We start from the raw sequence: 12136 nt of genomic DNA on the forward strand, positions 1-12136 counted from the left end.
CTCGCGGGAGGTTTCAATTGCATGCAAAATGAGGCACATCCATAAGCTTAAGGATAAACGATACACTGACAATAACCACGACAAAAAAAAAAAAAAAAAAAGAAAAAGAAAAATCGTCGCAAGTCATGCACAGATAAGGCTAGGTAAGATATTCCGAGAGTCGGGCCCACGCATTATATCTTGGTAGAAAGTGCTTGCAGATGGCTGCTGTTGCATGCTACACTCTAATAAAAAGAAATAAACCTAAAAAGCAAATTGGGAAACAACTAGTGCTTCTGGTTCTCTAGACTGCAATTATATACTCCCATTCAATCACATGAGCTCTGAGTTTTCCCTTAGCAGCGCAATTAGTTCCTAAACACGCATAAACTTCCCTTTCGGGACAAAAACAAAAGTTTTTTTTCGTCGAAGCTCACATCCCCATTTTTTTCTTCATCACATCACCATCACCAAAAGTTTTTTTCTCTTCTTGAAATGCAGCTGAACAACTACACTCTTAAAAATGAACTTCACCGCATAGCACGCTCCTAGCCAACCATCATCGCGAATGATATCGTTATCTGCCCTGATTGGTTCAAACCGCGTGGCGTACGCCTTTTCTGTGACAATTATGAACAGCATAAGTGTCACAAAAAAGGCGTACGCTTCCCGTTTTGAACAGATCAGGGCAGATAACGATGTCACTCGAGATGACGGTTGGCTAAGAGCGTGCTATGCGGTTAAGTTCATTTTTAAGAGTGTACAACAACAATTATGACGATGAACTGGGGAGGTTGCAGCTGAACTCGCTTTAACTCCTGGCAGTTCATGGCATCGTCAAATGTTTCCTGAGGAATTCATACTTAATTCGTGGAAGTTCTGGGTTTAACGGTTATGCCTTACGCATCTGTTCAGAAAAATGTACACTGTGATGTATGCAATGTAATTACAATTACTTTACGATTAATTGTTCTTTGCAGTTTCGGCTGACACGTACATACGATAACACGCTTTTCTTTGCATTTCTGTGGCTATCAGCGTATAGTGCCTCTATCCTTGTATTATTACTCCCGATCATACCTTTACGGGAGTGCAATGTATATGGGGGACAATCTCGGTACAGGTTCAGAGCTCAAAATGCGGGCACGCAGGTGTGGAAAGTGGGGAACGGCGTTCTTGGTATATGGAGCCCGCCGCGCTGCGGTCACATGACGCTGTGTCCTCATTTCGTCAACATTGTGTTGGATGCGTCGCGATCTAGACAGCCCCATATGTAGACCTCATTCTAGATATGCAATGTTAAATGTCTCACAGGTAGCCGAGGCTTCGGGTGATATTATGAGGCTAGGATGATTGCGGTGGGTTGTTCGCACGCGCGTATACAGCGTCCTTGACATAGTATTCTGATGTGTCGTTAACGAAAGACAATCGCGTCGAATAGCATATGCCATACTGGCGGCAAGGAGTTGATGTCTAATGGCTATGGAGACGACTTATCCGAGGTTCTGTGTTGTGATACAGCAACGCACTAATCGATTTCGATGAAACAAAAGGTGCGCTAAAACTAAAAAAATAAATAAAATATATGAAAAGAAAAAAAAAAGAGGAGAAGTTGGTCTCGGAATATATAGCGAAACGTGTCATATGGTTATGAGCTGCATAGAATGCGCCCTTTTATATTCTAAAAGAATAAAAAAAAAAGAAATAAAGAAACGAAAGAAAGGGAGTGATCTTGGACGTATCATAGACAGCGAGTGCGACTACTGCTTTCGGTTTCGGAACTAAATGAATGTTGCAGCGTGGGGACTACATTTCACGCTTTGTCTTCGCTAATCTATGCATATAAATGAAAATGCTTTGACTTTGGGTTTGACCGATTTGTCAAATTAGAGTCTTGTGACATGAATAGAGCATAAGACTGTAAGAAAAAGTGGATGAACTGCCAAGCAACGACAGCATTAATTACTCCCCTTGATTGCAGTTACTCCCCATTTTAGTCCCCTGCCCTTCGAAGTTACTCCCCATCAGTGCAATTAAATGCTCCCTAAATTTCCCATCTTCCGTGTGCCTAGCTGCAATAGGGAGTAGTGCTTGTGACAATGCACGTAGTCCCAGAAAGGACGGACTAAAATTGCACTGCAAGGCGACATCACACCTCCAACCAACAAGACACCTCCTGCCTCTGACAATCCTCTCAACTGTTTTGCTGTGAACTTGAATATGATTTATGTGAACGAACATGATTAATGATGTCTGGAGGAGGCTTGCGACCTTATGCTATCTGTTATAACACCGACTCGTGCCCCCCTGACAGCCTTCCTGTTGTGACGGTGACAGAATCTCTTTTCCAACTGAGGGGCGGGGGGGATATGTTTCGAAAGAAAAGAAAAGAGGAAATGTCAGCCAGGCTGATGCCGGCTTGCTATTCAAAAGAAAACTACACAAACATTAAAAGAAAGAAGAAGAATTAAGAAAGAAAAGTGGTATTTCTTCATCATGCCGTGCTATATGCCTCCAATAACCATCTTCTACACCAGTGCACGACGTAACAAACAGCACGAGAGAAAGATGGGCCCTGCTATCTCGCGACAAAGCCGCAATCCTGATCCTTTTTACAAATCGTCACAAAATGAAACGACCACGAACAACAACAACAACAAATAAATTAATGATAATGAATGGGGAAATGAAACAACCACGAACTACAAACGAAAAAAAACCCCGAATATGCGTGGAACAAACAAATCGCATAGCTCGACTCCTCTTTTGGAACATTCATTTCGAGTAGAAATGATCAGCAGGAATGTTCTGTCATTCTTGGCATAACACAAGATTGGAATCCTCCAGTCGTGTGCTCACTTTTAAGATAACCGTGGCAGGAACGCAGCATCCTCTCTTTCTTTCCCTCCCCTTTTTTCTCCCCCTCTTTCTCTTTGTGTCTCCCTCTCTTTTTCTTCTTTTCTCCACGATGCCCGCACCAATTCATCCCGTAATTCAAATTCGTACTTTCGGACGCGCTCCTTTGCCTTACCGTGAAAGTCAATGCCAAGGCGAGCGCATGCTTGGAAAGGTCGACGACGCGAATGAGCTTTTCCTTTCGTTTTTCGTTGCGTCGCGTTGTTGTTTGCTCCTCAATTTTACCCTTGCACCGAAAGCCCGTCTCTCGAAGCCAAGGAGATATAGTCCTCCCTGCGTCGCAATAGGCTTGCGACCGAGACGAGATGCAGCGTTACGTGCCGAGCCTCTAAGGCATGGCTTTACTTTCTCCCGCTAAATTAGCGAACGGATAAAGCGAAGCAGAAAGTTTGGCGTGGCGAGACAGCGCTACGTTTTCTTGCGCTGTAACTGACTACGCATTTATTTCGCGTTAGCGGTCGGTGACGGGAGAAGTGCTCTCGGAAAAGCACCGCAAGCCGTTAATGATACCGGCAACATTTTAATCCAGCGTGGGTGGGTTTTTATGTGTGCAAAAGGAAACGGAAGATATGGAAATTAGCTTTGGAACGCGACGTACTTCGGTGTGAATTTGGAGCCGTGCATCTTTTCCTATTGCTGTACTTAAGGTTAGCGAGGAAGTTTTTTTTTCCCTTTAATCCTGCGTTAGCGCCGCGAAGCAACTGTGGCAATGAGCGACGTACAAACGTGGACAGAGGGAGAGATGACAGCAGGAAGGAGCGGGTGACAGTATGCGTCCTGGGCCGCCTTCAGGGGGAACTGTGCCGATATTCGTCTGCACTCTTAGAAAAAGAAAAAAAAAAGGGTGGAGTAATTACACCTTTTAGGGGGTATACCTAAAAGGTTGCAAAGTTCTACCTGCTACCTCACTCTCAAAACAGAACTTGTGCGAACCCGGAAAACCCGTGTGTTGTTCCGATTTCGAGGGGTTAAAAACCGAGGGTGCAATACCTGGGAAACATTTTGTCGGTTCAGACGTCATTCATAAGACCACGGAGTAATCCCTTTGAAGGTTCCTGTTGACCTCGGAACGATTCGTTCATAAATTGAGGGCAAAAACGCTGGGCAAGTCCTAGTTGGTTCCCAGAAATTCCGTTCATTATTCGAATATCGAGGTTCATAAAACGAGGGAAAAATACATGTAAAAAGTTTGGTTCCTCGTGCTCGTGTTCATAAAACGAGGGAATTCATAAATCGAAGGTTCACAAATCGAGGGTTGACTGTAATTAGCAGAATCTCTGAACAGAGGGTGTGAGTTCGAATCCCACTGCTGGTGCCTTTTCTTCAACTGTCGTCATTCAGTTGAAGTATAAAGAAAGAAGGAACTATTTCTTAGCTGCTATCTCGTCTCATATAAATTAGGTAAACGATCACGGGGAATACTATGACGCAGACGAATTAAGAACACACACTCGCGACGTAGCACTTTCTGTGCACTCTCATTACTTATGTCAGTACCGGATGTATACTCATTTCTGTATTACGAGCTTCGTGGCGCGCAGCTTATTTAACAACATGGCTGCCTAATTACCTCAGCGGGACAGTCATCGTCGTTGTACTAAGAGCGGGGAAAAGAGCGAAGTATTCCCGTAAAAAAAAAAAAAGAAGAGAAAATGAAAAGGGGGTAATACCGTCGACAGTTTTAAATGCGTGTCCCACATGCACATCACGGCATCTGGCAAACGTGCTCCTAATGACAGAACAGCAGCTCTGCATATGTTATCGGCCCAGCAAGCGAGGGTCTTTCATCGAGATGAGCGGATTATCTTAGAACAAGCCGTCCGTCTGAAAGGGCTGCTGAACCACAAACTGAAAGCAGTCGACGTTCGCTTCTTTGAAGATATTTTTCTTCCTCTCATCGCCCGTGTTCCACAATGTCGGGATTAATTTTCCTCGTCTGTTCTGGGTTTGTAGAGACAAAAAAAGAAAACTGTCACATATACTACGATGCTAAATTGGTGGACGACCACTTACATCGTTAATCGTGTTATTGCATCGTGAACGGCTTCTTTTATTCTCAGGCCATAGCAATGACCCCCCCCCCCCCCCTCCTCCACACACACACGCACAGCAAAAGAGAAAAAAAAAAGTCAAGAAAAGAGAGGAAAAGAAAGTTGTTAAAGGCGTAGGAGAGTGATATTTGAGTTCGTCCTTCAAGGGGAGCCGTCTTTTTTGCTGGCTCTTGAAACTAACCTGTCATCTTTTCCTCACATCGATGTAAGTCGTAAAGTAAGTCACACCAGGCAACGCACGTAGATGATTGATACCCTAATCAGTTAGTTCAACGTAGTATTGTCCAATAATTATAGCGCGTTACAAGTCTATGGCAACATAATACATATTTTAAGAATTTTTCCTGAGCTGTAGCAGTTTGAATTTCAAGGTCAGTTTTGTGTGATTTAGCCGTCTCTTTTCGGAACATCCTGTGAGCATTTTTGTGATTTCGCAATGAGACATAAAGGTAAAAAAAAGTTCAACTAAACATCGTGAGTCATACCCTTGCAAAAAAATTTTTGGACATGCTTTAGAATTCCAATTGAAAAAAGTCAAAAGAGGCAATTGAAATTCAATAGAATTGCTTTTGAATTTATTTGGAAAAACGTTTGGAACTTCTTTTGACTTCATTTGGTTATTTGGGACAGACTTCCTTTTGACTTTTGTCAAAAGAATCTCTTTTGAACTTTTGCAATTGCCATTCAATTGACACTTTTATGACTTCAATTGGTGTTTCTTTTGACACCTATTTGCCATTAATTTGATTTTGTTTTGACATAATGCCCAAATGTACGTCGTTGGCTCCCCAAATAGCACCCAGTACCCCTGGTATTCACGACAAAGAAGCCATCTGTTACTGATAATACACATAATTTATTACGGGTGATTATTTCATTTTCGAAAGCATGGACACAACGCTCTCCTTGATCTCTCGCAGACTTGTTGTTTTCTTGCATCTGTATGGTGCCAAAGAAGTGCAGATTACCATCTTGGTCTACTTCCGGCAGTCCAGCTCCAATTCTTAGAACATGGTTGTTGCTGCCAATGGCATTGCAAAAGTGTGCCACATGAATGTGATGGTTCCAGCAAGCCAAATCACGAGGTTGACACTGCAGGAGTACAATTAACTGATTAAGCAGTAACCAGCTACTTCATGTAGACAAAGCCAGAGTTTGGCCAAATCAAAAGCCAATGGACCTGCAGTAATGAAGACAGAAAGGGGTCCTTACCCAGAACTGCTTCATGCCGTGTCTCATCCACTGCAGGTTTCAGAGCAGCACCTTAGTGGGCGTTGCATGGTATCCCATATGAAGTTCGCCCAATCATCTCCTGAGGAGAAAACACTGCCCAAATGAGGGCACGGGCCAGCCTGCAAATTAAAGAGAGATAGCTATGCTTATGCAGTCGTACCTTGTCCTATCCCCTTTGCTGCTTCTCTCTATTCTGTGCAGAACACCAGCGTCCACGCAAACACCTAAGCCGATGTCCAGCTGCATAGAAAAGAGGTATTACACGTATTGTCCTGCAAACTGTTAACTTCAAATGATATATCTTCCAAGCACACTCTTACGGCTCATCCGCACTAACCAAACACAAATAAAATATCAAAATCCGAGTTCCACAGGTGAGACAAACATTACCATTGGAGCTGCTGTAACAGCAGCAGCGTCAGCATCATCGTCTTCATCACTGCAATCGTCACCTTCGTCTTCTTGATAACAGCCGGTGTTGACAAGCATGTGGTTGTTCTGGCTTGCCTATCTTGCTGGACTAAAAGTCTGTCTCTTGCTCATTCTGCTTCTCATTCATAATCTCTTCCTCATTATACAGGCTGTTTTGCCTATGACGTGGTAAAAAAATCGTATTAAAAAATCTAATTGCCTGAACATTATGCACACTTAAAAATGATGGTGGTGGTGGTAGTGCTGAAAGAGCTCGCCATTGTCGGCCTCACAGAGGTGGGCGACATCACGATTACCGCCCTGGGGGAATGTGCGTCCTGGGCCCACTTCTAAGGGAATTGTGCCGACATATGTCTGACAGCGTCTGAGGAAAACCCAGGAAAAACTTTAGAAAGCGCAGCCGGCACCGGGGGTTCGAACCCGGGTACCTCCCAGTCTCGACGTGACTTAAAAATGAACTTCACCACATAGCACGCTCCTAGCCAACCATCATCCCGAGCGACATCGTTCTTTCCCCTAATTTACTGAAAACGGGGGGCGTACGCCATTTTTGTGGCATTATGCCGTTCATAATTGCCTTTCTGGCATACGCCGTGGCAATGGCGTACGCCCCCCGTTTTCATTAAATCAAGGGAGGGAACGTTGTCATTCGGGATGATAGTTGGCTAGGTGCGTGCTATGCGGTGAAGCTCTGTTTCTAGAGTGTGGGCTCAACGTTATTTATCTCGGGGGAGATTTTGTCTTTACTTCTGAGCACTTTCATTAAATTTAGTTCACGACAAATCGAATTTTCCCAATTGAATTCCGATATTTGCCAAGTCAACCTCACGTTTTTCTTTGTTTTTTTTTTTGTTGTTGTTGACAGAAACAGAAAGCGCACGTCGGATTTACCCCATTGCATTGCAAAATACATTCCCCATTACTTTGGTAATAGCTAAACAAAAATTGCGAAAACCGCCCTCTCAAGGCGCGCAAATTGTCCGCCGAGCTCAGTTTTCCATCAGGTTGATGCAAGATGCCGCGCGGAAGAAAAACGGTCTCCCTTCCCTTCCTGCTTCCTTCTTGCTCTTATTTCAGATAACTCTGCGTTGCAACCATGCTGCCGTTATCAGGAGAAGCTTGGAATAGGAAAAGTGAAAGAGCAGGTACATGGACCCCTCGCGTTCCTTCTTTCGGAGATCTGAGCGCGGTCCGCAATTTGCGCGGCTCGAAACGACGGTCTTCGCAATTTTTGTTCAGCTATTACTAAAGTAATACGGAATGTATTTTACAATGCAATGAGGTAAATCCGACGTATACTTTCTGTTTCTATCAACAAAAAAGAAAAAAGAAAAGAAGGAAGAAGACGAAAAAAGAAAAACGGGAGGTTAACTTGGCAAATTTCGGAGTAAAATTGGAAAAAATCAATTTCTCGCGAATTAATTTCATAAAAGTGCTCTGATGTCATGACAAAATCTCCCATGAGATAAATAGCGTTGACCTCAAAATGTTCAGACAAGTAAGTTTTTAATACGAGGTAGCCGGTATGCACGCGACCTCTCTCGCGCTGCCTCACTGACGGAGGCGCGTGCGGTGATGTCAGAACAGAACCGAATGAGTTTCGCTATTAGCGCTGCCGATTTTCTACGCCTCTTTTTTCCCCATTCGCTGTAAAACTTGGAATATAGGTACACGCCGATGTAAATAGAATAAACCTTCGTTATAACGAAATCGCCTTTTTCGAATTATCGCTTTGGCCGTAGGTTCACTCTCTTCCAGCGGAAATGCGCGCGTTCCGCTTACAGCGAAAGGCAAAAGCTATAAAAGCGCATAAATTAAAAGGCTGCCGTCACTTTATGTGCTTGCCACTTTCGCTTTGTGTCGAATTGCCGCATATATCGAAACTTTTTCCATCCCGTTGACTTCCTTGCAACCAACGAGGGATCACTGTAATATTGACCTTCACGTTCATTTCGCATAACTTGGGACTATAGATGTGGTAACCTCTCTAAACTGTGTTTCTTCTTAACGCGTACCTTCTTTTTTATATAAACTATATTCGCCCCTTCACAAGGTGTGTTGCAGGGTTGCGCAAAAATTAAGCATTCTATTGACCCCGAGGGACCAGGTTGTTTAGTATCAACCCTCACTAATGAGGTCCCAAAAGCCTTCTCTTATGATCTTAACAAAGTAAGCTTAATTTGAGCCTCCATAGGGCCGAATGGACGAGAGATGCAGACCTTTTCTTTTTCTTTTTTTTTTAACGCACATTGTGCTAAGAGGAACCCAGGGATCTCTTACGTGTCTTCGTGATTAACTTTTCTTCGCGCGATACCCGCACTTAATTGAAGACACCAAGGGCATGGATGATATAACAAAGATGCAAAATATTCATACTCCATTGTGCTTTCGGGTTACACCCGGTAAAACGCGTCATTACTCCCGGATTTGCATCATCGTCGCGTTTAGCGTAAAACCCGAAAGATACCGAAAATGAGCTTAACAAAGCGCAAATTCGGCCGCTAATACGGGCACTGGAGAACGCATTCGGTAAAGCAGCTCGGCATCTCGTGTTCGTCTGAAATGCGAGAAGTTTTTCTTTTTGTACCCGAAAATCTGCTTTTCCGCCTGATATCACGTAATTTTTACCGATACTTTATAGCTTATGAAAAAAAAAAGACGATTTTTTATTAAAAAACGTAAAACCCGAAAAGGTCTAAAAGTTCATGTTGAAGTCAATAGTAGGATACAAGCAAGCTGGTGTTTTATCTTCTTTCGTCCGTCCTGTCTCGTCGTTGCCCTCAGACTCAACACCCTAAAAAATGAACTTCACCGCATAGCACGCTCCCACCAACCATCATCTCAAATGATATCATTTCGTGCCCTGATTTGTTGAAAACGAGAGGCGTACGCTTTTTTTTGTGACACTTATGCTGTTCATAATTGTCACAAAAAAGGCGTACGCCTCCCGTTTTCAACAAATCAGGGCACAACACGATATCATTCGAGATGATGGTTGGCTAGGAGCGTGCTATGCGGTGAAGTTAATTTTTAAGAGTGAAGGTCATGTCGGCCCTGCCAAAAATATTCATCTCATACGCAAAAGTGTTTCTCTCAATGTTCGCACCTTTGTTCCTCAAGCTGCAAATTTTTAGAGCCTTCAATATAAAATCCTATACTCAGCCTTCCATGTATGATGTTTACTTTATTTTACTAACTAACTAACTACGATGTTTACGATACAAGCTTTATTGTTGGGGGAGGGGAGAGCTGTTTATTGTTAGGATTGGTACCTGTTCTCTGTGTTTCTCATAAGTGGATGTTGAAAGCAGGGACTTGATTCCCTTTTCCCGCTCTCGTCTTGTCAAGTAGAACAACTACTCCAACCCTCGAGTACTTTTGCTGACTCTCGTAAATTCTAATAGAGCGTTCAATTATAATCGCTGTCGTTTTTTTTTTTCTATCTGCCTCGACCGCCGAGCTGACTCGCCCACTCAACGTGAATCGTTAAGCGCCTATAGCAATTCCGCTTATCCAATTCCTCTTATGATTTCCTCTAACCAAATCGAACCTAAGTTTTCCGACGAAGAGGCTCAAGCACGTTTTTTTTTTTTTTTTTTTATCTGGATGAAAACGTTGAGAAATTTAATCGGAGGTCTTAAAATAGGAGCATTGTCCATTGCTTATTCTTACAGTTAAGTTCCTGGAACATTTCAGTAGTTGACATAGGACTACAAGAGGGACCTTTATGAATTTCGTGGCTTTAATTGGCTCTTCACCGCGTGGAACTTTCAAATAAAATGAAACCGTTGCAGAACCGGAAAATTCGCTAATAGGTTCACCGGTGAAAAGTACACGATGGAACTTAACTGGTCTGGAGCTGGAACGCACAAACAGACAAACAAGGCAAAGAGAAGCCTCAAGGCGCTTAAGAACATGACTGCTGCTGAATGGCTTTTACGACGACTGCCATGCATATTTCCAGTCTTTCGAGCGTTCACCGAAAAACAAAATTTTCACGATATCTTTCACATCTCACGCGAACCGTCTTTGTTCCTCTTCTTTCGTCTCCATGACCACATTTGGATGAAACAACGTTTCGCAAAAACAGAACAACACTTCCACCACCAGTTTCATCACTATCACCCCGACCACCGCTACCTCACTTACTGCGCAGAACCGTATACCTGCCACTCCTAAAAATGAACTTCACCACATAGCGCGCTCCTAGCCAACGATCATCCCGAGTGACATCGTTCTTTCTCTCGAAATGCTAAAAATGGCGTACGCCCCCCGTTTTCATCAAATCTTCACCACATAGCACGCTCCTAGCCAACGATCATCCCGAGTGACATCGTTCTTTCTCTCGAAATGCTAAAAATGGCGTACGCCCCCCGTTTTCATCAAATCTTCACCACATAGCACGCTCCTAGCCAACGATCATCCCGAGTGACATCGTTCTTTCTCTCGAAATGCTAAAAATGGCGTACGCCCCCCGTTTTCATCAAATCTTCACCACATAGCACGCTCCTAGCCAACGATCATCCCGAGTGACATCGTTCTTTCTCCCGATTTGCTGATAATGGGGGGCGTACGCCATTTTTGTTGCATTATGCAGTTCACAATTGCTACCAAAAATGGCGTACGCCCCCCGTTTTCATCAAATCAAGGGAGAGAACGTCGTCATTCGGAATGATGGGCGGCCAGGAGCGTGCTACACGGTGAAGCTCTGTTGTTAGAGTGTGCAGAAACACCATAATAATCAGACGTTCTCTGTCACGTATCCACAGCAGAATATTGAGATGGGCGGGACGGTGATATCAGTGCAACTCTTTCGGTTCTCCGAAGCACGTCACCTCCCCCAAGGGTATTGCACGCGAGAAAGCGGCTATAGCAGTAAGGCGCGCTCTGGTGTCACGACACTGGCCAATCAGGCTCGGAATTCGGGAACGCGAGTTTCGCCATAACTGTTAATCCGGAGGCTAACGGGTGGCATCAACGGTTGTATCGGAATGCAAGGGACTCCCATCGCAGGCCTCGACACAGATGTTTTTGTGCTCAAAGGGGCGTGAAGAAACAGATAGAAACGCACACGATAAAGCGTTGTTTTTTTTTCAATATTTTTTTTACAGATGGCTTTGAGTGTGCTTTTTTACTTATCACATAATGTTGATCACCGACACTCAACTGAAATGCTCGCCACCGTTTTTTTTTTATATATAGCTGTTCAACATTCAGAGAGAGAGAGAGAGAGTGAAAGAATGAGCGAGAGATAAAAGTTATGCAGAGAACGTTGGTCACAACGTTTGTGACTGGGGTTTTGGAGGAAAACAAAAACAACTTTATTCGATGATGGTGACTGGGGAGTTTCATCGCCGGGAGCGATACCATACCCCACACTCTTAGAAATGAACTTCACCACATAGCACGCTCCTAGCCAACCATCATCCCGAATGACAACGTTCTCGCCCCTGATTTGTTGAAAACGGGAGGAGGAGCCTATTTTGTGCCGTGCATAATGGGCACAAAATAGGCTCCTCCTCCCG

At 43.8% G+C, this 12136-nt stretch overlaps 1 protein-coding gene and 1 long non-coding RNA gene across 4 annotated transcripts in view; one reads left to right on the forward strand and one right to left on the reverse strand.

Moving 5' to 3' along the window:
* Positions 1-12136, forward strand: part of LOC135371141 (pleckstrin homology domain-containing family G member 5-like) — a 250282-nt gene that overhangs the window by 40470 nt on the left and 197676 nt on the right. The gene's annotated exons all lie outside the window — the stretch shown is intronic.
* On the reverse strand, positions 5783-6609 carry LOC135370343 (uncharacterized). Its single transcript, XR_010415305.1, has 3 exons — positions 6570-6609; positions 6159-6419; positions 5783-6038 (listed from the first exon to the last, which is right to left on the reverse strand). It is a non-coding gene; the product is annotated as an uncharacterized LOC135370343 (long non-coding RNA).

This window comes from Ornithodoros turicata, chromosome 10 (genome assembly GCF_037126465.1).
Source record: "Ornithodoros turicata isolate Travis chromosome 10, ASM3712646v1, whole genome shotgun sequence".
NCBI classification, from domain to species: Eukaryota; Metazoa; Arthropoda; class Arachnida; order Ixodida; family Argasidae; genus Ornithodoros; species Ornithodoros turicata.